The sequence below is a fragment of the Schistocerca serialis genome, chromosome 6 (assembly GCF_023864345.2).
Source record: "Schistocerca serialis cubense isolate TAMUIC-IGC-003099 chromosome 6, iqSchSeri2.2, whole genome shotgun sequence".
NCBI lineage: Eukaryota > Metazoa > Arthropoda > Insecta > Orthoptera > Acrididae > Schistocerca > Schistocerca serialis.
The window spans coordinates 655152004-655170211 of NC_064643.1; the positions used below are offsets into that span (position 1 = coordinate 655152004).

At 50.5% G+C, this 18208-nt stretch overlaps 31 non-coding genes across 31 annotated transcripts; all 31 read left to right on the forward strand.

The window, feature by feature from the left end:
• Nucleotides 1–166: 166 nt before the first annotated feature.
• Trnan-guu (transfer RNA asparagine (anticodon GUU)) lies at nt 167–240 on the forward strand. The gene has a single exon. It is a non-coding gene; the product is annotated as a tRNA-Asn (tRNA).
• Nucleotides 241–929: 689 nt separating this feature from the next.
• Trnat-cgu (transfer RNA threonine (anticodon CGU)) lies at nt 930–1001 on the forward strand. The gene has a single exon. It is a non-coding gene; the product is annotated as a tRNA-Thr (tRNA).
• Nucleotides 1002–1304: 303 nt separating this feature from the next.
• On the forward strand, nt 1305–1378 carry Trnan-guu (transfer RNA asparagine (anticodon GUU)). The gene has a single exon. It is a non-coding gene; the product is annotated as a tRNA-Asn (tRNA).
• A 797-nt stretch (nt 1379–2175) lies between these two features.
• Trnat-cgu (transfer RNA threonine (anticodon CGU)) lies at nt 2176–2247 on the forward strand. The gene has a single exon. It is a non-coding gene; the product is annotated as a tRNA-Thr (tRNA).
• A 303-nt stretch (nt 2248–2550) lies between these two features.
• Trnan-guu (transfer RNA asparagine (anticodon GUU)) lies at nt 2551–2624 on the forward strand. Its single transcript has one exon. It is a non-coding gene; the product is annotated as a tRNA-Asn (tRNA).
• A 797-nt stretch (nt 2625–3421) lies between these two features.
• Trnat-cgu (transfer RNA threonine (anticodon CGU)) lies at nt 3422–3493 on the forward strand. The gene has a single exon. It is a non-coding gene; the product is annotated as a tRNA-Thr (tRNA).
• Nucleotides 3494–3796: 303 nt separating this feature from the next.
• Trnan-guu (transfer RNA asparagine (anticodon GUU)) lies at nt 3797–3870 on the forward strand. The gene has a single exon. It is a non-coding gene; the product is annotated as a tRNA-Asn (tRNA).
• Nucleotides 3871–4559: 689 nt separating this feature from the next.
• Trnat-cgu (transfer RNA threonine (anticodon CGU)) lies at nt 4560–4631 on the forward strand. The gene has a single exon. It is a non-coding gene; the product is annotated as a tRNA-Thr (tRNA).
• Nucleotides 4632–4934: 303 nt separating this feature from the next.
• Trnan-guu (transfer RNA asparagine (anticodon GUU)) lies at nt 4935–5008 on the forward strand. Its single transcript has one exon. It is a non-coding gene; the product is annotated as a tRNA-Asn (tRNA).
• Nucleotides 5009–5805: 797 nt separating this feature from the next.
• On the forward strand, nt 5806–5877 carry Trnat-cgu (transfer RNA threonine (anticodon CGU)). The gene has a single exon. It is a non-coding gene; the product is annotated as a tRNA-Thr (tRNA).
• Nucleotides 5878–6180: 303 nt separating this feature from the next.
• On the forward strand, nt 6181–6254 carry Trnan-guu (transfer RNA asparagine (anticodon GUU)). Its single transcript has one exon. It is a non-coding gene; the product is annotated as a tRNA-Asn (tRNA).
• Nucleotides 6255–6943: 689 nt separating this feature from the next.
• On the forward strand, nt 6944–7015 carry Trnat-cgu (transfer RNA threonine (anticodon CGU)). The gene has a single exon. It is a non-coding gene; the product is annotated as a tRNA-Thr (tRNA).
• A 303-nt stretch (nt 7016–7318) lies between these two features.
• Nucleotides 7319–7392, forward strand: Trnan-guu (transfer RNA asparagine (anticodon GUU)). The gene has a single exon. It is a non-coding gene; the product is annotated as a tRNA-Asn (tRNA).
• A 797-nt stretch (nt 7393–8189) lies between these two features.
• Trnat-cgu (transfer RNA threonine (anticodon CGU)) lies at nt 8190–8261 on the forward strand. The gene has a single exon. It is a non-coding gene; the product is annotated as a tRNA-Thr (tRNA).
• Nucleotides 8262–8564: 303 nt separating this feature from the next.
• Trnan-guu (transfer RNA asparagine (anticodon GUU)) lies at nt 8565–8638 on the forward strand. The gene has a single exon. It is a non-coding gene; the product is annotated as a tRNA-Asn (tRNA).
• Nucleotides 8639–9327: 689 nt separating this feature from the next.
• Nucleotides 9328–9399, forward strand: Trnat-cgu (transfer RNA threonine (anticodon CGU)). Its single transcript has one exon. It is a non-coding gene; the product is annotated as a tRNA-Thr (tRNA).
• A 303-nt stretch (nt 9400–9702) lies between these two features.
• On the forward strand, nt 9703–9776 carry Trnan-guu (transfer RNA asparagine (anticodon GUU)). Its single transcript has one exon. It is a non-coding gene; the product is annotated as a tRNA-Asn (tRNA).
• Nucleotides 9777–10465: 689 nt separating this feature from the next.
• On the forward strand, nt 10466–10537 carry Trnat-cgu (transfer RNA threonine (anticodon CGU)). The gene has a single exon. It is a non-coding gene; the product is annotated as a tRNA-Thr (tRNA).
• Nucleotides 10538–10840: 303 nt separating this feature from the next.
• Nucleotides 10841–10914, forward strand: Trnan-guu (transfer RNA asparagine (anticodon GUU)). Its single transcript has one exon. It is a non-coding gene; the product is annotated as a tRNA-Asn (tRNA).
• Nucleotides 10915–11711: 797 nt separating this feature from the next.
• On the forward strand, nt 11712–11783 carry Trnat-cgu (transfer RNA threonine (anticodon CGU)). The gene has a single exon. It is a non-coding gene; the product is annotated as a tRNA-Thr (tRNA).
• A 303-nt stretch (nt 11784–12086) lies between these two features.
• Trnan-guu (transfer RNA asparagine (anticodon GUU)) lies at nt 12087–12160 on the forward strand. The gene has a single exon. It is a non-coding gene; the product is annotated as a tRNA-Asn (tRNA).
• A 689-nt stretch (nt 12161–12849) lies between these two features.
• Trnat-cgu (transfer RNA threonine (anticodon CGU)) lies at nt 12850–12921 on the forward strand. The gene has a single exon. It is a non-coding gene; the product is annotated as a tRNA-Thr (tRNA).
• Nucleotides 12922–13224: 303 nt separating this feature from the next.
• Nucleotides 13225–13298, forward strand: Trnan-guu (transfer RNA asparagine (anticodon GUU)). The gene has a single exon. It is a non-coding gene; the product is annotated as a tRNA-Asn (tRNA).
• Nucleotides 13299–14095: 797 nt separating this feature from the next.
• Nucleotides 14096–14167, forward strand: Trnat-cgu (transfer RNA threonine (anticodon CGU)). Its single transcript has one exon. It is a non-coding gene; the product is annotated as a tRNA-Thr (tRNA).
• A 303-nt stretch (nt 14168–14470) lies between these two features.
• Trnan-guu (transfer RNA asparagine (anticodon GUU)) lies at nt 14471–14544 on the forward strand. Its single transcript has one exon. It is a non-coding gene; the product is annotated as a tRNA-Asn (tRNA).
• A 689-nt stretch (nt 14545–15233) lies between these two features.
• Trnat-cgu (transfer RNA threonine (anticodon CGU)) lies at nt 15234–15305 on the forward strand. The gene has a single exon. It is a non-coding gene; the product is annotated as a tRNA-Thr (tRNA).
• Nucleotides 15306–15608: 303 nt separating this feature from the next.
• Nucleotides 15609–15682, forward strand: Trnan-guu (transfer RNA asparagine (anticodon GUU)). Its single transcript has one exon. It is a non-coding gene; the product is annotated as a tRNA-Asn (tRNA).
• Nucleotides 15683–16479: 797 nt separating this feature from the next.
• On the forward strand, nt 16480–16551 carry Trnat-cgu (transfer RNA threonine (anticodon CGU)). The gene has a single exon. It is a non-coding gene; the product is annotated as a tRNA-Thr (tRNA).
• Nucleotides 16552–16854: 303 nt separating this feature from the next.
• Nucleotides 16855–16928, forward strand: Trnan-guu (transfer RNA asparagine (anticodon GUU)). Its single transcript has one exon. It is a non-coding gene; the product is annotated as a tRNA-Asn (tRNA).
• Nucleotides 16929–17617: 689 nt separating this feature from the next.
• Trnat-cgu (transfer RNA threonine (anticodon CGU)) lies at nt 17618–17689 on the forward strand. The gene has a single exon. It is a non-coding gene; the product is annotated as a tRNA-Thr (tRNA).
• A 303-nt stretch (nt 17690–17992) lies between these two features.
• Trnan-guu (transfer RNA asparagine (anticodon GUU)) lies at nt 17993–18066 on the forward strand. The gene has a single exon. It is a non-coding gene; the product is annotated as a tRNA-Asn (tRNA).
• Nucleotides 18067–18208: the final 142 nt, after the last annotated feature.

Here is an 18208-nt window from a genome sequence, read left to right on the forward strand (position 1 = left end):
GGCAGAACATTGGTTTGTATGCATTTTGTAGTATAATGTCATGCTTGGCGATGTCATCCGTTTACGAGCCTCGCTACAGTGTGCATGCACGTTATCCATGTGAAGAGGCGTAAGCAAATGCTGCCACTCGCGTTGATATACAGAGCGCAAGGAAGCCAAAGTCAAGGCCTCCGTGGCGCAATCGGCTAGCGCGTTCGGCTGTTAACCGAAAGGTTGGTGGTTCGAGCCCACCCGGGGGCGAAATCGTTTTAACCGGCACCGAGGTGAGGACATACGTCAACTTTGTTAGAGATGCACAGCTAGTGTGACAATTTGGCTGTGTTTGAGTGATGCCACAGAGCCTTATACACATTCAGCCAGGTGACACTGTAGGTAAAAACATGGCCCTACACAGACGTTCTGCTGTTTTCCTTTTTATTCGTCATGTGTGACACTGCAGTAGAGTGACGCCCACCACAAAAGACGTATTCTTTACATTCAATTTCAGCGTATACGTCGCGAGTGCCATATGACAGGGCCTGTCTCTCGATGTCGATTTGTATTTGGTGTCTCTTAAGTGTCGGTCTGCAGTAGGCCGCTGTTGGCCGAGCGACGTGCAGTCGCCTTACATGAAGCCCCATGGGCAACGCCAGCGCCACTGTGGACAACAGCATACTGTAGCCAGAGAGAGGAGCCGAAAGGCGCATTTCGCAGTCGAGCCACGCTATCCCACAAGCTGTGCACTAGGTCAGGATTGCGCAGACCGCAAACTTTTGCTGGCCCGAAGCTCGTCGTCGATCGTAAGGGCGAAACATTCAAGAGATTTGGAAAACGGCAATTTGGACAACCCCAGCAGCAGCTGTGTGCCAAATCCGATATCTGGTCGAGGGCTGCAAGATTCAGTATGATGAAGTAACAATTTGGGGATAGCTCACAATAGCTAAGCTGCCGCCTTCTTAGCTCAGTGGTAGAGCACTGGTCTCGTAAACCAGGGGTCGTGAGTTCGAACCTCACAGAAGGCATTCATTTTTTACACCTTCCTGCAAGGAGCGGAGCTATCTCGAGCAACATCTAACACATGGCAGTACACTGAATGAAAGGGATGTTCTACAACCTATGACAAGTATTCTACTGGCCTCGGAGGTTTTCTGAATTCATAGGCAGAACATTGGTTTGTATGCATTTTGTAGTATAATGTCATGCTTGGCGATGTCATCCGTTTACGAGCCTCGCTACAGTGTGCATGCACGTTATCCATGTGAAGAGGCGTAAGCAAATGCTGCCACTCGCGTTGATATACAGAGCGCAAGGAAGCCAAAGTCAAGGCCTCCGTGGCGCAATCGGCTAGCGCGTTCGGCTGTTAACCGAAAGGTTGGTGGTTCGAGCCCACCCGGGGGCGAAATCGTTTTAACCGGCACCGAGGTGAGGACATACGTCAACTTTGTTAGAGATGCACAGCTAGTGTGACAATTTGGCTGTGTTTGAGTGATGCCACAGAGCCTTATACACATTCAGCCAGGTGACACTGTAGGTAAAAACATGGCCCTACACAGACGTTCTGCTGTTTTCCTTTTTATTCGTCATGTGTGACACTGCAGTAGAGTGACGCCCACCACAAAAGACGTATTCTTTACATTCAATTTCAGCGTATACGTCGCGAGTGCCATATGACAGGGCCTGTCTCTCGATGTCGATTTGTATTTGGTGTCTCTTAAGTGTCGGTCTGCAGTAGGCCGCTGTTGGCCGAGCGACGTGCAGTCGCCTTACATGAAGCCCCATGGGCAACGCCAGCGCCACTGTGGACAACAGCATACTGTAGCCAGAGAGAGGAGCCGAAAGGCGCATTTCGCAGTCGAGCCACGCTATCCGCCTTACATGAAGCCCCATGGGCAACGCCAGCGCCACTGTGGACAACAGCATACTGTAGCCAGAGAGAGGAGCCGAAAGGCGCATTTCGCATTCGAGCCACGCTATCCCACAAGCTGTGCACTAGGTCAGGATTGCGCAGACCGCAAACTTTTGCTGGCCCGAAGCTCGTCGTCGATCGTAAGGGCGAAACATTCTAGAGATTTGGAAAACGGCAATTTGGACAACCCCAGCAGCAGCTGTGTGCCAAATCCGATATCTGGTCGAGGGCTGCAAGATTCAGTATGATGAAGTAACAATTTGGGGATAGCTCACAATAGCTAAGCTGCCGCCTTCTTAGCTCAGTGGTAGAGCACTGGTCTCGTAAACCAGGGGTCGTGAGTTCGAACCTCACAGAAGGCATTCATTTTTTACACCTTCCTGCAAGGAGCGGAGCTATCTCGAGCAACATCTAACACATGGCAGTACACTGAATGAAAGGGATGTTCTACAACCTATGACAAGTATTCTACTGGCCTCGGAGGTTTTCTGAATTCATAGGCAGAACATTGGTTTGTATGCATTTTGTAGTATAATGTCATGCTTGGCGATGTCATCCGTTTACGAGCCTCGCTACAGTGTGCATGCACGTTATCCATGTGAAGAGGCGTAAGCAAATGCTGCCACTCGCGTTGATATACAGAGCGCAAGGAAGCCAAAGTCAAGGCCTCCGTGGCGCAATCGGCTAGCGCGTTCGGCTGTTAACCGAAAGGTTGGTGGTTCGAGCCCACCCGGGGGCGAAATCGTTTTAACCGGCACCGAGGTGAGGACATACGTCAACTTTGTTAGAGATGCACAGCTAGTGTGACAATTTGGCTGTGTTTGAGTGATGCCACAGAGCCTTATACACATTCAGCCAGGTGACACTGTAGGTAAAAACATGGCCCTACACAGACGTTCTGCTGTTTTCCTTTTTATTCGTCATGTGTGACACTGCAGTAGAGTGACGCCCACCACAAAAGACGTATTCTTTACATTCAATTTCAGCGTATACGTCGCGAGTGCCATATGACAGGGCCTGTCTCTCGATGTCGATTTGTATTTGGTGTCTCTTAAGTGTCGGTCTGCAGTAGGCCGCTGTTGGCCGAGCGACGTGCAGTCGCCTTACATGAAGCCCCATGGGCAACGCCAGCGCCACTGTGGACAACAGCATACTGTAGCCAGAGAGAGGAGCCGAAAGGCGCATTTCGCAGTCGAGCCACGCTATCCGCCTTACATGAAGCCCCATGGGCAACGCCAGCGCCACTGTGGACAACAGCATACTGTAGCCAGAGAGAGGAGCCGAAAGGCGCATTTCGCATTCGAGCCACGCTATCCCACAAGCTGTGCACTAGGTCAGGATTGCGCAGACCGCAAACTTTTGCTGGCCCGAAGCTCGTCGTCGATCGTAAGGGCGAAACATTCAAGAGATTTGGAAAACGGCAATTTGGACAACCCCAGCAGCAGCTGTGTGCCAAATCCGATATCTGGTCGAGGGCTGCAAGATTCAGTATGATGAAGTAACAATTTGGGGATAGCTCACAATAGCTAAGCTGCCGCCTTCTTAGCTCAGTGGTAGAGCACTGGTCTCGTAAACCAGGGGTCGTGAGTTCGAACCTCACAGAAGGCATTCATTTTTTACACCTTCCTGCAAGGAGCGGAGCTATCTCGAGCAACATCTAACACATGGCAGTACACTGAATGAAAGGGATGTTCTACAACCTATGACAAGTATTCTACTGGCCTCGGAGGTTTTCTGAATTCATAGGCAGAACATTGGTTTGTATGCATTTTGTAGTATAATGTCATGCTTGGCGATGTCATTCGTTTACGAGCCTCGCTACAGTGTGCATGCACGTTATCCATGTGAAGAGGCGTAAGCAAATGCTACCACTCGCGTTGATATACAGAGCGCAAGGGAGCCAAAGTCAAGGCCTCCGGGGCGCAATCGGCTAGCGCGTTCGGCTGTTAACCGAAAGGTTGGTGGTTCGAGCCCACCCGGGGGCGAAACCGTTTTAACCGGCACCGAGGTGAGGACATACGTCAACTTTGTTAGAGATGCACAGCTAGTGTGACAATTTGGCTGTGTTTGAGTGATGCCACAGAGCCTTATACACATTCAGCCAGGTGACACTGTAGGTAAAAACATGGCCCTACACAGACGTTCTGCTGTTTTCCTTTTTATTCGTCATGTGTGACACTGCAGTAGAGTGACGCCCACCACAAAAGACGTATTCTTTACATTCAATTTCAGCGTATACGTCGCGAGTGCCATATGGCAGGGCCTGTCTCTCGATGTCGATTTGTATTTGGTGTCTCTTAAGTGTCGGTCTGCAGTAGGCCGCTGTTGGCCGAGCGACGTGCAGTCGCCTTACATGAAGCCCCATGGGCAACGCCAGCGCCACTGTGGACAACAGCATACTGTAGCCAGAGAGAGGAGCCGAAAGGCGCATTTCGCAGTCGAGCCACGCTATCCCACAAGCTGTGCACTAGGTCAGGATTGCGCAGACCGCAAACTTTTGCTGGCCCGAAGCTCGTCGTCGATCGTAAGGGCGAAACATTCAAGAGATTTGGAAAACGGCAATTTGGACAACCCCAGCAGCAGCTGTGTGCCAAATCCGATATCTGGTCGAGGGCTGCAAGATTCAGTATGATGAAGTAACAATTTGGGGATAGCTCACAATAGCTAAGCTGCCGCCTTCTTAGCTCAGTGGTAGAGCACTGGTCTCGTAAACCAGGGGTCGTGAGTTCGAACCTCACAGAAGGCATTCATTTTTTACACCTTCCTGCAAGGAGCGGAGCTATCTCGAGCAACATCTAACACATGGCAGTACACTGAATGAAAGGGATGTTCTACAACCTATGACAAGTATTCTACTGGCCTCGGAGGTTTTCTGAATTCATAGGCAGAACATTGGTTTGTATGCATTTTGTAGTATAATGTCATGCTTGGCGATGTCATCCGTTTACGAGCCTCGCTACAGTGTGCATGCACGTTATCCATGTGAAGAGGCGTAAGCAAATGCTGCCACTCGCGTTGATATAGAGAGCGCAAGGAAGCCAAAGTCAAGGCCTCCGTGGCGCAATCGGCTAGCGCGTTCGGCTGTTAACCGAAAGGTTGGTGGTTCGAGCCCACCCGGGGGCGAAATCGTTTTAACCGGCACCGAGGTGAGGACATACGTCAACTTTGTTAGAGATGCACAGCTAGTGTGACAATTTGGCTGTGTTTGAGTGATGCCACAGAGCCTTATACACATTCAGCCAGGTGACACTGTAGGTAAAAACATGGCCCTACACAGACGTTCTGCTGTTTTCCTTTTTATTCGTCATGTGTGACACTGCAGTAGAGTGACGCCCACCACAAAAGACGTATTCTTTACATTCAATTTCAGCGTATACGTCGCGAGTGCCATATGACAGGGCCTGTCTCTCGATGTCGATTTGTATTTGGTGTCTCTTAAGTGTCGGTCTGCAGTAGGCCGCTGTTGGCCGAGCGACGTGCAGTCGCCTTACATGAAGCCCCATGGGCAACGCCAGCGCCACTGTGGACAACAGCATACTGTAGCCAGAGAGAGGAGCCGAAAGGCGCATTTCGCAGTCGAGCCACGCTATCCGCCTTACATGAAGCCCCATGGGCAACGCCAGCGCCACTGTGGACAACAGCATACTGTAGCCAGAGAGAGGAGCCGAAAGGCGCATTTCGCATTCGAGCCACGCTATCCCACAAGCTGTGCACTAGGTCAGGATTGCGCAGACCGCAAACTTTTGCTGGCCCGAAGCTCGTCGTCGATCGTAAGGGCGAAACATTCAAGAGATTTGGAAAACGGCAATTTGGACAACCCCAGCAGCAGCTGTGTGCCAAATCCGATATCTGGTCGAGGGCTGCAAGATTCAGTATGATGAAGTAACAATTTGGGGATAGCTCACAATAGCTAAGCTGCCGCCTTCTTAGCTCAGTGGTAGAGCACTGGTCTCGTAAACCAGGGGTCGTGAGTTCGAACCTCACAGAAGGCATTCATTTTTTACACCTTCCTGCAAGGAGCGGAGCTATCTCGAGCAACATCTAACACATGGCAGTACACTGAATGAAAGGGATGTTCTACAACCTATGACAAGTATTCTACTGGCCTCGGAGGTTTTCTGAATTCATAGGCAGAACATTGGTTTGTATGCATTTTGTAGTATAATGTCATGCTTGGCGATGTCATTCGTTTACGAGCCTTGCTACAGTGTGCATGCACGTTATCCATGTGAAGAGGCGTAAGCAAATGCTACCACTCGCGTTGATATACAGAGCGCGAAGGAGCCAAAGTCAAGGCCTCCGGGGCGCAATCGGCTAGCGCGTTCGGCTGTTAACCGAAAGGTTGGTGGTTCGAGCCCACCCGGGGGCGAAATCGTTTTAACCGGCACCGAGGTGAGGACATACGTCAACTTTGTTAGAGATGCACAGCTAGTGTGACAATTTGGCTGTGTTTGAGTGATGCCACAGAGCCTTATACACATTCAGCCAGGTGACACTGTAGGTAAAAACATGGCCCTACACAGACGTTCTGCTGTTTTCCTTTTTATTCGTCATGTGTGACACTGCAGTAGAGTGACGCCCACCACAAAAGACGTATTCTTTACATTCAATTTCAGCGTATACGTCGCGAGTGCCATATGACAGGGCCTGTCTCTCGATGTCGATTTGTATTTGGTGTCTCTTAAGTGTCGGTCTGCAGTAGGCCGCTGTTGGCCGAGCGACGTGCAGTCGCCTTACATGAAGCCCCATGGGCAACGCCAGCGCCACTGTGGACAACAGCATACTGTAGCCAGAGAGAGGAGCCGAAAGGCGCATTTCGCAGTCGAGCCACGCTGTCCCACAAGCTGTGCACTAGGTCAGGATTGCGCAGACCGCAAACTTTTGCTGGCCCGAAGCTCGTCGTCGATCGTGAGGGCGAAACATTCAAGAGATTTGGAAAACGGCAATTTGGACAACCCCAGCAGCAGCTGTGTGCCAAATCCGATATCTGATCGAGGGCTGCAAGATTCAGTATGATGAAGTAACAATTTGGGGATAGCTCACAAACGCTAAGCTGCCACCTTCTTAGCTCAGTGGTAGAGCACTGGTCTCGTAAACCAGGGGTCGTGAGTTCGAACCTCACAGAAGGCATTCATTTTTTACACCTTCCTGCAAGGAGCGGAGCTATCTCGAGCAACATCTAACACATGGCAGTACACTGAATGAAAGGGATGTTCTACAACCTATGACAAGTATTCTACTGGCCTCGGAGGTTTTCTGAATTCATAGGCAGAACATTGGTTTGTATGCATTTTGTAGTATAATGTCATGCTTGGCGATGTCATCCGTTTACGAGCCTCGCTACAGTGTGCATGCACGTTATCCATGTGAAGAGGCGTAAGCAAATGCTGCCACTCGCGTTGATATACAGAGCGCAAGGAAGCCAAAGTCAAGGCCTCCGTGGCGCAATCGGCTAGCGCGTTCGGCTGTTAACCGAAAGGTTGGTGGTTCGAGCCCACCCGGGGGCGAAATCGTTTTAACCGGCACCGAGGTGAGGACATACGTCAACTTTCTTAGAGATGCACAGCTAGTGTGACAATTTGGCTGTGTTTGAGTGATGCCACAGAGCCTTATACACATTCAGCCAGGTGACACTGTAGGTAAAAACATGGCCCTACACAGACGTTCTGCTGTTTTCCTTTTTATTCGTCATGTGTGACACTGCAGTAGAGTGACGCCCACCACAAAAGACGTATTCTTTACATTCAATTTCAGCGTATACGTCGCGAGTGCCATATGACAGGGCCTGTCTCTCGATGTCGATTTGTATTTGGTGTCTCTTAAGTGTCGGTCTGCAGTAGGCCGCTGTTGGCCGAGCGACGTTCAGTCGCCTTACATGAAGCCCCATGGGCAACGCCAGCGCCACTGTGGACAACAGCATACTGTAGCCAGAGAGAGGAGCCGAAAGGCGCATTTCGCAGTCGAGCCACGCTATCCGCCTTACATGAAGCCCCATGGGCAACGCCAGCGCCACTGTGGACAACAGCATACTGTAGCCAGAGAGAGGAGCCGAAAGGCGCATTTCGCATTCGAGCCACGCTATCCCACAAGCTGTGCACTAGGTCAGGATTGCGCAGACCGCAAACTTTTGCTGGCCCGAAGCTCGTCGTCGATCGTAAGGGCGAAACATTCAAGAGATTTGGAAAACGGCAATTTGGACAACCCCAGCAGCAGCTGTGTGCCAAATCCGATATCTGGTCGAGGGCTGCAAGATTCAGTATGATGAAGTAACAATTTGGGGATAGCTCACAATAGCTAAGCTGCCGCCTTCTTAGCTCAGTGGTAGAGCACTGGTCTCGTAAACCAGGGGTCGTGAGTTCGAACCTCACAGAAGGCATTCATTTTTTACACCTTCCTGCAAGGAGCGGAGCTATCTCGAGCAACATCTAACACATGGCAGTACACTGAATGAAAGGGATGTTCTACAACCTATGACAAGTATTCTACTGGCCTCGGAGGTTTTCTGAATTCATAGGCAGAACATTGGTTTGTATGCATTTTGTAGTATAATGTCATGCTTGGCGATGTCATTCGTTTACGAGCCTTGCTACAGTGTGCATGCACGTTATCCATGTGAAGAGGCGTAAGCAAATGCTACCACTCGCGTTGATATACAGAGCGCAAAGGAGCCAAAGTCAAGGCCTCCGGGGCGCAATCGGCTAGCGCGTTCGGCTGTTAACCGAAAGGTTGGTGGTTCGAGCCCACCCGGGGGCGAAATCGTTTTAACCGGCACCGAGGTGAGGACATACGTCAACTTTGTTAGAGATGCACAGCTAGTGTGACAATTTGGCTGTGTTTGAGTGATGCCACAGAGCCTTATACACATTCAGCCAGGTGACACTGTAGGTAAAAACATGGCCCTACACAGACGTTCTGCTGTTTTCCTTTTTATTCGTCATGTGTGACACTGCAGTAGAGTGACGCCCACCACAAAAGACGTATTCTTTACATTCAATTTCAGCGTATACGTCGCGAGTGCCATATGACAGGGCCTGTCTCTCGATGTCGATTTGTATTTGGTGTCTCTTAAGTGTCGGTCTGCAGTAGGCCGCTGTTGGCCGAGCGACGTGCAGTCGCCTTACATGAAGCCCCATGGGCAACGCCAGCGCCACTGTGGACAACAGCATACTGTAGCCAGAGAGAGGAGCCGAAAGGCGCATTTCGCAGTCGAGCCACGCTATCCCACAAGCTGTGCACTAGGTCAGGATTGCGCAGACCGCAAACTTTTGCTGGCCCGAAGCTCGTCGTCGATCGTAAGGGCGAAACATTCAAGAGATTTGGAAAACGGCAATTTGGACAACCCCAGCAGCAGCTGTGTGCCAAATCCGATATCTGGTCGAGGGCTGCAAGATTCAGTATGATGAAGTAACAATTTGGGGATAGCTCACAATAGCTAAGCTGCCGCCTTCTTAGCTCAGTGGTAGAGCACTGGTCTCGTAAACCAGGGGTCGTGAGTTCGAACCTCACAGAAGGCATTCATTTTTTACACCTTCCTGCAAGGAGCGGAGCTATCTCGAGCAACATCTAACACATGGCAGTACACTGAATGAAAGGGATGTTCTACAACCTATGACAAGTATTCTACTGGCCTCGGAGGTTTTCTGAATTCATAGGCAGAACATTGGTTTGTATGCATTTTGTAGTATAATGTCATGCTTGGCGATGTCATCCGTTTACGAGCCTCGCTACAGTGTGCATGCACGTTATCCATGTGAAGAGGCGTAAGCAAATGCTGCCACTCGCGTTGATATACAGAGCGCAAGGAAGCCAAAGTCAAGGCCTCCGTGGCGCAATCGGCTAGCGCGTTCGGCTGTTAACCGAAAGGTTGGTGGTTCGAGCCCACCCGGGGGCGAAATCGTTTTAACCGGCACCGAGGTGAGGACATACGTCAACTTTCTTAGAGATGCACAGCTAGTGTGACAATTTGGCTGTGTTTGAGTGATGCCACAGAGCCTTATACACATTCAGCCAGGTGACACTGTAGGTAAAAACATGGCCCTACACAGACGTTCTGCTGTTTTCCTTTTTATTCGTCATGTGTGACACTGCAGTAGAGTGACGCCCACCACAAAAGACGTATTCTTTACATTCAATTTCAGCGTATACGTCGCGAGTGCCATATGGCAGGGCCTGTCTCTCGATGTCGATTTGTATTTGGTGTCTCTTAAGTGTCGGTCTGCAGTAGGCCGCTGTTGGCCGAGCGACGTGCAGTCGCCTTACATGAAGCCCCATGGGCAACGCCAGCGCCACTGTGGACAACAGCATACTGTAGCCAGAGAGAGGAGCCGAAAGGCGCATTTCGCAGTCGAGCCACGCTATCCCACAAGCTGTGCACTAGGTCAGGATTGCGCAGACCGCAAACTTTTGCTGGCCCGAAGCTCGTCGTCGATCGTAAGGGCGAAACATTCAAGAGATTTGGAAAACGGCAATTTGGACAACCCCAGCAGCAGCTGTGTGCCAAATCCGATATCTGGTCGAGGGCTGCAAGATTCAGTATGATGAAGTAACAATTTGGGGATAGCTCACAATAGCTAAGCTGCCGCCTTCTTAGCTCAGTGGTAGAGCACTGGTCTCGTAAACCAGGGGTCGTGAGTTCGAACCTCACAGAAGGCATTCATTTTTTACACCTTCCTGCAAGGAGCGGAGCTATCTCGAGCAACATCTAACACATGGCAGTACACTGAATGAAAGGGATGTTCTACAACCTATGACAAGTATTCTACTGGCCTCGGAGGTTTTCTGAATTCATAGGCAGAACATTGGTTTGTATGCATTTTGTAGTATAATGTCATGCTTGGCGATGTCATCCGTTTACGAGCCTCGCTACAGTGTGCATGCACGTTATCCATGTGAAGAGGCGTAAGCAAATGCTGCCACTCGCGTTGATATAGAGAGCGCAAGGAAGCCAAAGTCAAGGCCTCCGTGGCGCAATCGGCTAGCGCGTTCGGCTGTTAACCGAAAGGTTGGTGGTTCGAGCCCACCCGGGGGCGAAATCGTTTTAACCGGCACCGAGGTGAGGACATACGTCAACTTTGTTAGAGATGCACAGCTAGTGTGACAATTTGGCTGTGTTTGAGTGATGCCACAGAGCCTTATACACATTCAGCCAGGTGACACTGTAGGTAAAAACATGGCCCTACACAGACGTTCTGCTGTTTTCCTTTTTATTCGTCATGTGTGACACTGCAGTAGAGTGACGCCCACCACAAAAGACGTATTCTTTACATTCAATTTCAGCGTATACGTCGCGAGTGCCATATGACAGGGCCTGTCTCTCGATGTCGATTTGTATTTGGTGTCTCTTAAGTGTCGGTCTGCAGTAGGCCGCTGTTGGCCGAGCGACGTGCAGTCGCCTTACATGAAGCCCCATGGGCAACGCCAGCGCCACTGTGGACAACAGCATACTGTAGCCAGAGAGAGGAGCCGAAAGGCGCATTTCGCAGTCGAGCCACGCTATCCGCCTTACATGAAGCCCCATGGGCAACGCCAGCGCCACTGTGGACAACAGCATACTGTAGCCAGAGAGAGGAGCCGAAAGGCGCATTTCGCATTCGAGCCACGCTATCCCACAAGCTGTGCACTAGGTCAGGATTGCGCAGACCGCAAACTTTTGCTGGCCCGAAGCTCGTCGTCGATCGTAAGGGCGAAACATTCAAGAGATTTGGAAAACGGCAATTTGGACAACCCCAGCAGCAGCTGTGTGCCAAATCCGATATCTGGTCGAGGGCTGCAAGATTCAGTATGATGAAGTAACAATTTGGGGATAGCTCACAATAGCTAAGCTGCCGCCTTCTTAGCTCAGTGGTAGAGCACTGGTCTCGTAAACCAGGGGTCGTGAGTTCGAACCTCACAGAAGGCATTCATTTTTTACACCTTCCTGCAAGGAGCGGAGCTATCTCGAGCAACATCTAACACATGGCAGTACACTGAATGAAAGGGATGTTCTACAACCTATGACAAGTATTCTACTGGCCTCGGAGGTTTTCTGAATTCATAGGCAGAACATTGGTTTGTATGCATTTTGTAGTATAATGTCATGCTTGGCGATGTCATTCGTTTACGAGCCTTGCTACAGTGTGCATGCACGTTATCCATGTGAAGAGGCGTAAGCAAATGCTACCACTCGCGTTGATATACAGAGCGCGAAGGAGCCAAAGTCAAGGCCTCCGGGGCGCAATCGGCTAGCGCGTTCGGCTGTTAACCGAAAGGTTGGTGGTTCGAGCCCACCCGGGGGCGAAATCGTTTTAACCGGCACCGAGGTGAGGACATACGTCAACTTTGTTAGAGATGCACAGCTAGTGTGACAATTTGGCTGTGTTTGAGTGATGCCACAGAGCCTTATACACATTCAGCCAGGTGACACTGTAGGTAAAAACATGGCCCTACACAGACGTTCTGCTGTTTTCCTTTTTATTCGTCATGTGTGACACTGCAGTAGAGTGACGCCCACCACAAAAGACGTATTCTTTACATTCAATTTCAGCGTATACGTCGCGAGTGCCATATGACAGGGCCTGTCTCTCGATGTCGATTTGTATTTGGTGTCTCTTAAGTGTCGGTCTGCAGTAGGCCGCTGTTGGCCGAGCGACGTGCAGTCGCCTTACATGAAGCCCCATGGGCAACGCCAGCGCCACTGTGGACAACAGCATACTGTAGCCAGAGAGAGGAGCCGAAAGGCGCATTTCGCAGTCGAGCCACGCTGTCCCACAAGCTGTGCACTAGGTCAGGATTGCGCAGACCGCAAACTTTTGCTGGCCCGAAGCTCGTCGTCGATCGTGAGGGCGAAACATTCAAGAGATTTGGAAAACGGCAATTTGGACAACCCCAGCAGCAGCTGTGTGCCAAATCCGATATCTGATCGAGGGCTGCAAGATTCAGTATGATGAAGTAACAATTTGGGGATAGCTCACAAACGCTAAGCTGCCACCTTCTTAGCTCAGTGGTAGAGCACTGGTCTCGTAAACCAGGGGTCGTGAGTTCGAACCTCACAGAAGGCATTCATTTTTTACACCTTCCTGCAAGGAGCGGAGCTATCTCGAGCAACATCTAACACATGGCAGTACACTGAATGAAAGGGATGTTCTACAACCTATGACAAGTATTCTACTGGCCTCGGAGGTTTTCTGAATTCATAGGCAGAACATTGGTTTGTATGCATTTTGTAGTATAATGTCATGCTTGGCGATGTCATCCGTTTACGAGCCTCGCTACAGTGTGCATGCACGTTATCCATGTGAAGAGGCGTAAGCAAATGCTGCCACTCGCGTTGATATACAGAGCGCAAGGAAGCCAAAGTCAAGGCCTCCGTGGCGCAATCGGCTAGCGCGTTCGGCTGTTAACCGAAAGGTTGGTGGTTCGAGCCCACCCGGGGGCGAAATCGTTTTAACCGGCACCGAGGTGAGGACATACGTCAACTTTCTTAGAGATGCACAGCTAGTGTGACAATTTGGCTGTGTTTGAGTGATGCCACAGAGCCTTATACACATTCAGCCAGGTGACACTGTAGGTAAAAACATGGCCCTACACAGACGTTCTGCTGTTTTCCTTTTTATTCGTCATGTGTGACACTGCAGTAGAGTGACGCCCACCACAAAAGACGTATTCTTTACATTCAATTTCAGCGTATACGTCGCGAGTGCCATATGACAGGGCCTGTCTCTCGATGTCGATTTGTATTTGGTGTCTCTTAAGTGTCGGTCTGCAGTAGGCCGCTGTTGGCCGAGCGACGTTCAGTCGCCTTACATGAAGCCCCATGGGCAACGCCAGCGCCACTGTGGACAACAGCATACTGTAGCCAGAGAGAGGAGCCGAAAGGCGCATTTCGCAGTCGAGCCACGCTATCCGCCTTACATGAAGCCCCATGGGCAACGCCAGCGCCACTGTGGACAACAGCATACTGTAGCCAGAGAGAGGAGCCGAAAGGCGCATTTCGCATTCGAGCCACGCTATCCCACAAGCTGTGCACTAGGTCAGGATTGCGCAGACCGCAAACTTTTGCTGGCCCGAAGCTCGTCGTCGATCGTAAGGGCGAAACATTCAAGAGATTTGGAAAACGGCAATTTGGACAACCCCAGCAGCAGCTGTGTGCCAAATCCGATATCTGGTCGAGGGCTGCAAGATTCAGTATGATGAAGTAACAATTTGGGGATAGCTCACAATAGCTAAGCTGCCGCCTTCTTAGCTCAGTGGTAGAGCACTGGTCTCGTAAACCAGGGGTCGTGAGTTCGAACCTCACAGAAGGCATTCATTTTTTACACCTTCCTGCAAGGAGCGGAGCTATCTCGAGCAACATCTAACACATGGCAGTACACTGAATGAAAGGGATGTTCTACAACCTATGACAAGTATTCTACTGGCCTCGGAGGTTTTCTGAATTCATAGGCAGAACATTGGTTTGTATGCATTTTGTAGTATAATGTCATGCTTGGCGATGTCATTCGTTTACGAGCCTTGCTACAGTGTGCATGCACGTTATCCATGTGAAGAGGCGTAAGCAAATGCTACCACTCGCGTTGATATACAGAGCGCAAAGGAGCCAAAGTCAAGGCCTCCGGGGCGCAATCGGCTAGCGCGTTCGGCTGTTAACCGAAAGGTTGGTGGTTCGAGCCCACCCGGGGGCGAAATCGTTTTAACCGGCACCGAGGTGAGGACATACGTCAACTTTGTTAGAGATGCACAGCTAGTGTGACAATTTGGCTGTGTTTGAGTGATGCCACAGAGCCTTATACACATTCAGCCAGGTGACACTGTAGGTAAAAACATGGCCCTACACAGACGTTCTGCTGTTTTCCTTTTTATTCGTCATGTGTGACACTGCAGTAGAGTGACGCCCACCACAAAAGACGTATTCTTTACATTCAATTTCAGCGTATACGTCGCGAGTGCCATATGACAGGGCCTGTCTCTCGATGTCGATTTGTATTTGGTGTCTCTTAAGTGTCGGTCTGCAGTAGGCCGCTGTTGGCCGAGCGACGTGCAGTCGCCTTACATGAAGCCCCATGGGCAACGCCAGCGCCACTGTGGACAACAGCATACTGTAGCCAGAGAGAGGAGCCGAAAGGCGCATTTCGCAGTCGAGCCACGCTATCCCACAAGCTGTGCACTAGGTCAGGATTGCGCAGACCGCAAACTTTTGCTGGCCCGAAGCTCGTCGTCGATCGTAAGGGCGAAACATTCAAGAGATTTGGAAAACGGCAATTTGGACAACCCCAGCAGCAGCTGTGTGCCAAATCCGATATCTGGTCGAGGGCTGCAAGATTCAGTATGATGAAGTAACAATTTGGGGATAGCTCACAATAGCTAAGCTGCCGCCTTCTTAGCTCAGTGGTAGAGCACTGGTCTCGTAAACCAGGGGTCGTGAGTTCGAACCTCACAGAAGGCATTCATTTTTTACACCTTCCTGCAAGGAGCGGAGCTATCTCGAGCAACATCTAACACATGGCAGTACACTGAATGAAAGGGATGTTCTACAACCTATGACAAGTATTCTACTGGCCTCGGAGGTTTTCTGAATTCATAGGCAGAACATTGGTTTGTATGCATTTTGTAGTATAATGTCATGCTTGGCGATGTCATCCGTTTACGAGCCTCGCTACAGTGTGCATGCACGTTATCCATGTGAAGAGGCGTAAGCAAATGCTGCCACTCGCGTTGATATACAGAGCGCAAGGAAGCCAAAGTCAAGGCCTCCGTGGCGCAATCGGCTAGCGCGTTCGGCTGTTAACCGAAAGGTTGGTGGTTCGAGCCCACCCGGGGGCGAAATCGTTTTAACCGGCACCGAGGTGAGGACATACGTCAACTTTCTTAGAGATGCACAGCTAGTGTGACAATTTGGCTGTGTTTGAGTGATGCCACAGAGCCTTATACACATTCAGCCAGGTGACACTGTAGGTAAAAACATGGCCCTACACAGACGTTCTGCTGTTTTCCTTTTTATTCGTCATGTGTGACACTGCAGTAGAGTGACGCCCACCACAAAAGACGTATTCTTTACATTCAATTTCAGCGTATACGTCGCGAGTGCCATATGACAGGGCCTGTCTCTCGATGTCGATTTGTATTTGGTGTCTCTTAAGTGTCGGTCTGCAGTAGGCCGCTGTTGGCCGAGCGACGTTCAGTCGCCTTACATGAAGCCCCATGGGCAACGCCAGCGCCACTGTGGACAACAGCATACTGTAGCCAGAGAGAGGAGCCGAAAGGCGCATTTCGCAGTCGAGCCACGCTATCCGCCTTACATGAAGCCCCATGGGCAACGCCAGCGCCACTGTGGACAACAGCATACTGTAGCCAGAGAGAGGAGCCGAAAGGCGCATTTCGCATTCGAGCCACGCTATCCCACAAGCTGTGCACTAGGTCAGGATTGCGCAGACCGCAAACTTTTGCTGGCCCGAAGCTCGTCGTCGATCGTAAGGGCGAAACATTCAAGAGATTTGGAAAACGGCAATTTGGACAACCCCAGCAGCAGCTGTGTGCCAAATCCGATATCTGGTCGAGGGCTGCAAGATTCAGTATGATGAAGTAACAATTTGGGGATAGCTCACAATAGCTAAGCTGCCGCCTTCTTAGCTCAGTGGTAGAGCACTGGTCTCGTAAACCAGGGGTCGTGAGTTCGAACCTCACAGAAGGCATTCATTTTTTACACCTTCCTGCAAGGAGCGGAGCTATCTCGAGCAACATCTAACACATGGCAGTACACTGAATGAAAGGGATGTTCTACAACCTATGACAAGTATTCTACTGGCCTCGGAGGTTTTCTGAATTCATAGGCAGAACATTGGTTTGTATGCATTTTGTAGTATAATGTCATGCTTGGCGATGTCATTCGTTTACGAGCCTTGCTACAGTGTGCATGCACGTTATCCATGTGAAGAGGCGTAAGCAAATGCTACCACTCGCGTTGATATACAGAGCGCAAAGGAGCCAAAGTCAAGGCCTCCGGGGCGCAATCGGCTAGCGCGTTCGGCTGTTAACCGAAAGGTTGGTGGTTCGAGCCCACCCGGGGGCGAAATCGTTTTAACCGGCACCGAGGTGAGGACATACGTCAACTTTGTTAGAGATGCACAGCTAGTGTGACAATTTGGCTGTGTTTGAGTGATGCCACAGAGCCTTATACACATTCAGCCAGGTGACACTGTAGGTAAAAACATGGCCCTACACAGACGTTCTGCTGTTTTCCTTTTTATTCGTCATGTGTGACACTGCAGTAGAGTGACGCCCACCACAAAAGACGTATTCTTTACATTCAATTTCAGCGTATACGTCGCGAGTGCCATATGACAGGGCCTGTCTCTCGATGTCGATTTGTATTTGGTGTCTCTTAAGTGTCGGTCTGCAGTAGGCCGCTGTTGGCCGAGCGACGTGCAGTCGCCTTACATGAAGCCCCATGGGCAACGCCAGCGCCACTGTGGACAACAGCATACTGTAGCCAGAGAGAGGAGCCGAAAGGCGCATTTCGCAGTCGAGCCACGCTATCCCACAAGCTGTGCACTAGGTCAGGATTGCGCAGACCGCAAACTTTTGCTGGCCCGAAGCTCGTCGTCGATCGTAAGGGCGAAACATTCAAGAGATTTGGAAAACGGCAATTTGGACAACCCCAGCAGCAGCTGTGTGCCAAATCCGATATCTGGTCGAGGGCTGCAAGATTCAGTATGATGAAGTAACAATTTGGGGATAGCTCACAATAGCTAAGCTGCCGCCTTCTTAGCTCAGTGGTAGAGCACTGGTCTCGTAAACCAGGGGTCGTGAGTTCGAACCTCACAGAAGGCATTCATTTTTTACACCTTCCTGCAAGGAGCGGAGCTATCTCGAGCAACATCTAACACATGGCAGTACACTGAATGAAAGGGATGTTCTACAACCTATGACAAGTATTCTACTGGCCTCGGAGGTTTTCTGAATTCATAGGCAGAACATTGGTTTGTATGCATTTTGTAGTATAATGTCATGCTTGGCGATGTCATCCGTTTACGAGCCTCGCTACAGTGTGCATGCACGTTATCCATGTGAAGAGGCGTAAGCAAATGCTGCCACTCGCGTTGATATACAGAGCGCAAGGAAGCCAAAGTCAAGGCCTCCGTGGCGCAATCGGCTAGCGCGTTCGGCTGTTAACCGAAAGGTTGGTGGTTCGAGCCCACCCGGGGGCGAAATCGTTTTAACCGGCACCGAGGTGAGGACATACGTCAACTTTCTTAGAGATGCACAGCTAGTGTGACAATTTGGCTGTGTTTGAGTGATGCCACAGAGCCTTATACACATTCAGCCAGGTGACACTGTAGGTAAAAACAT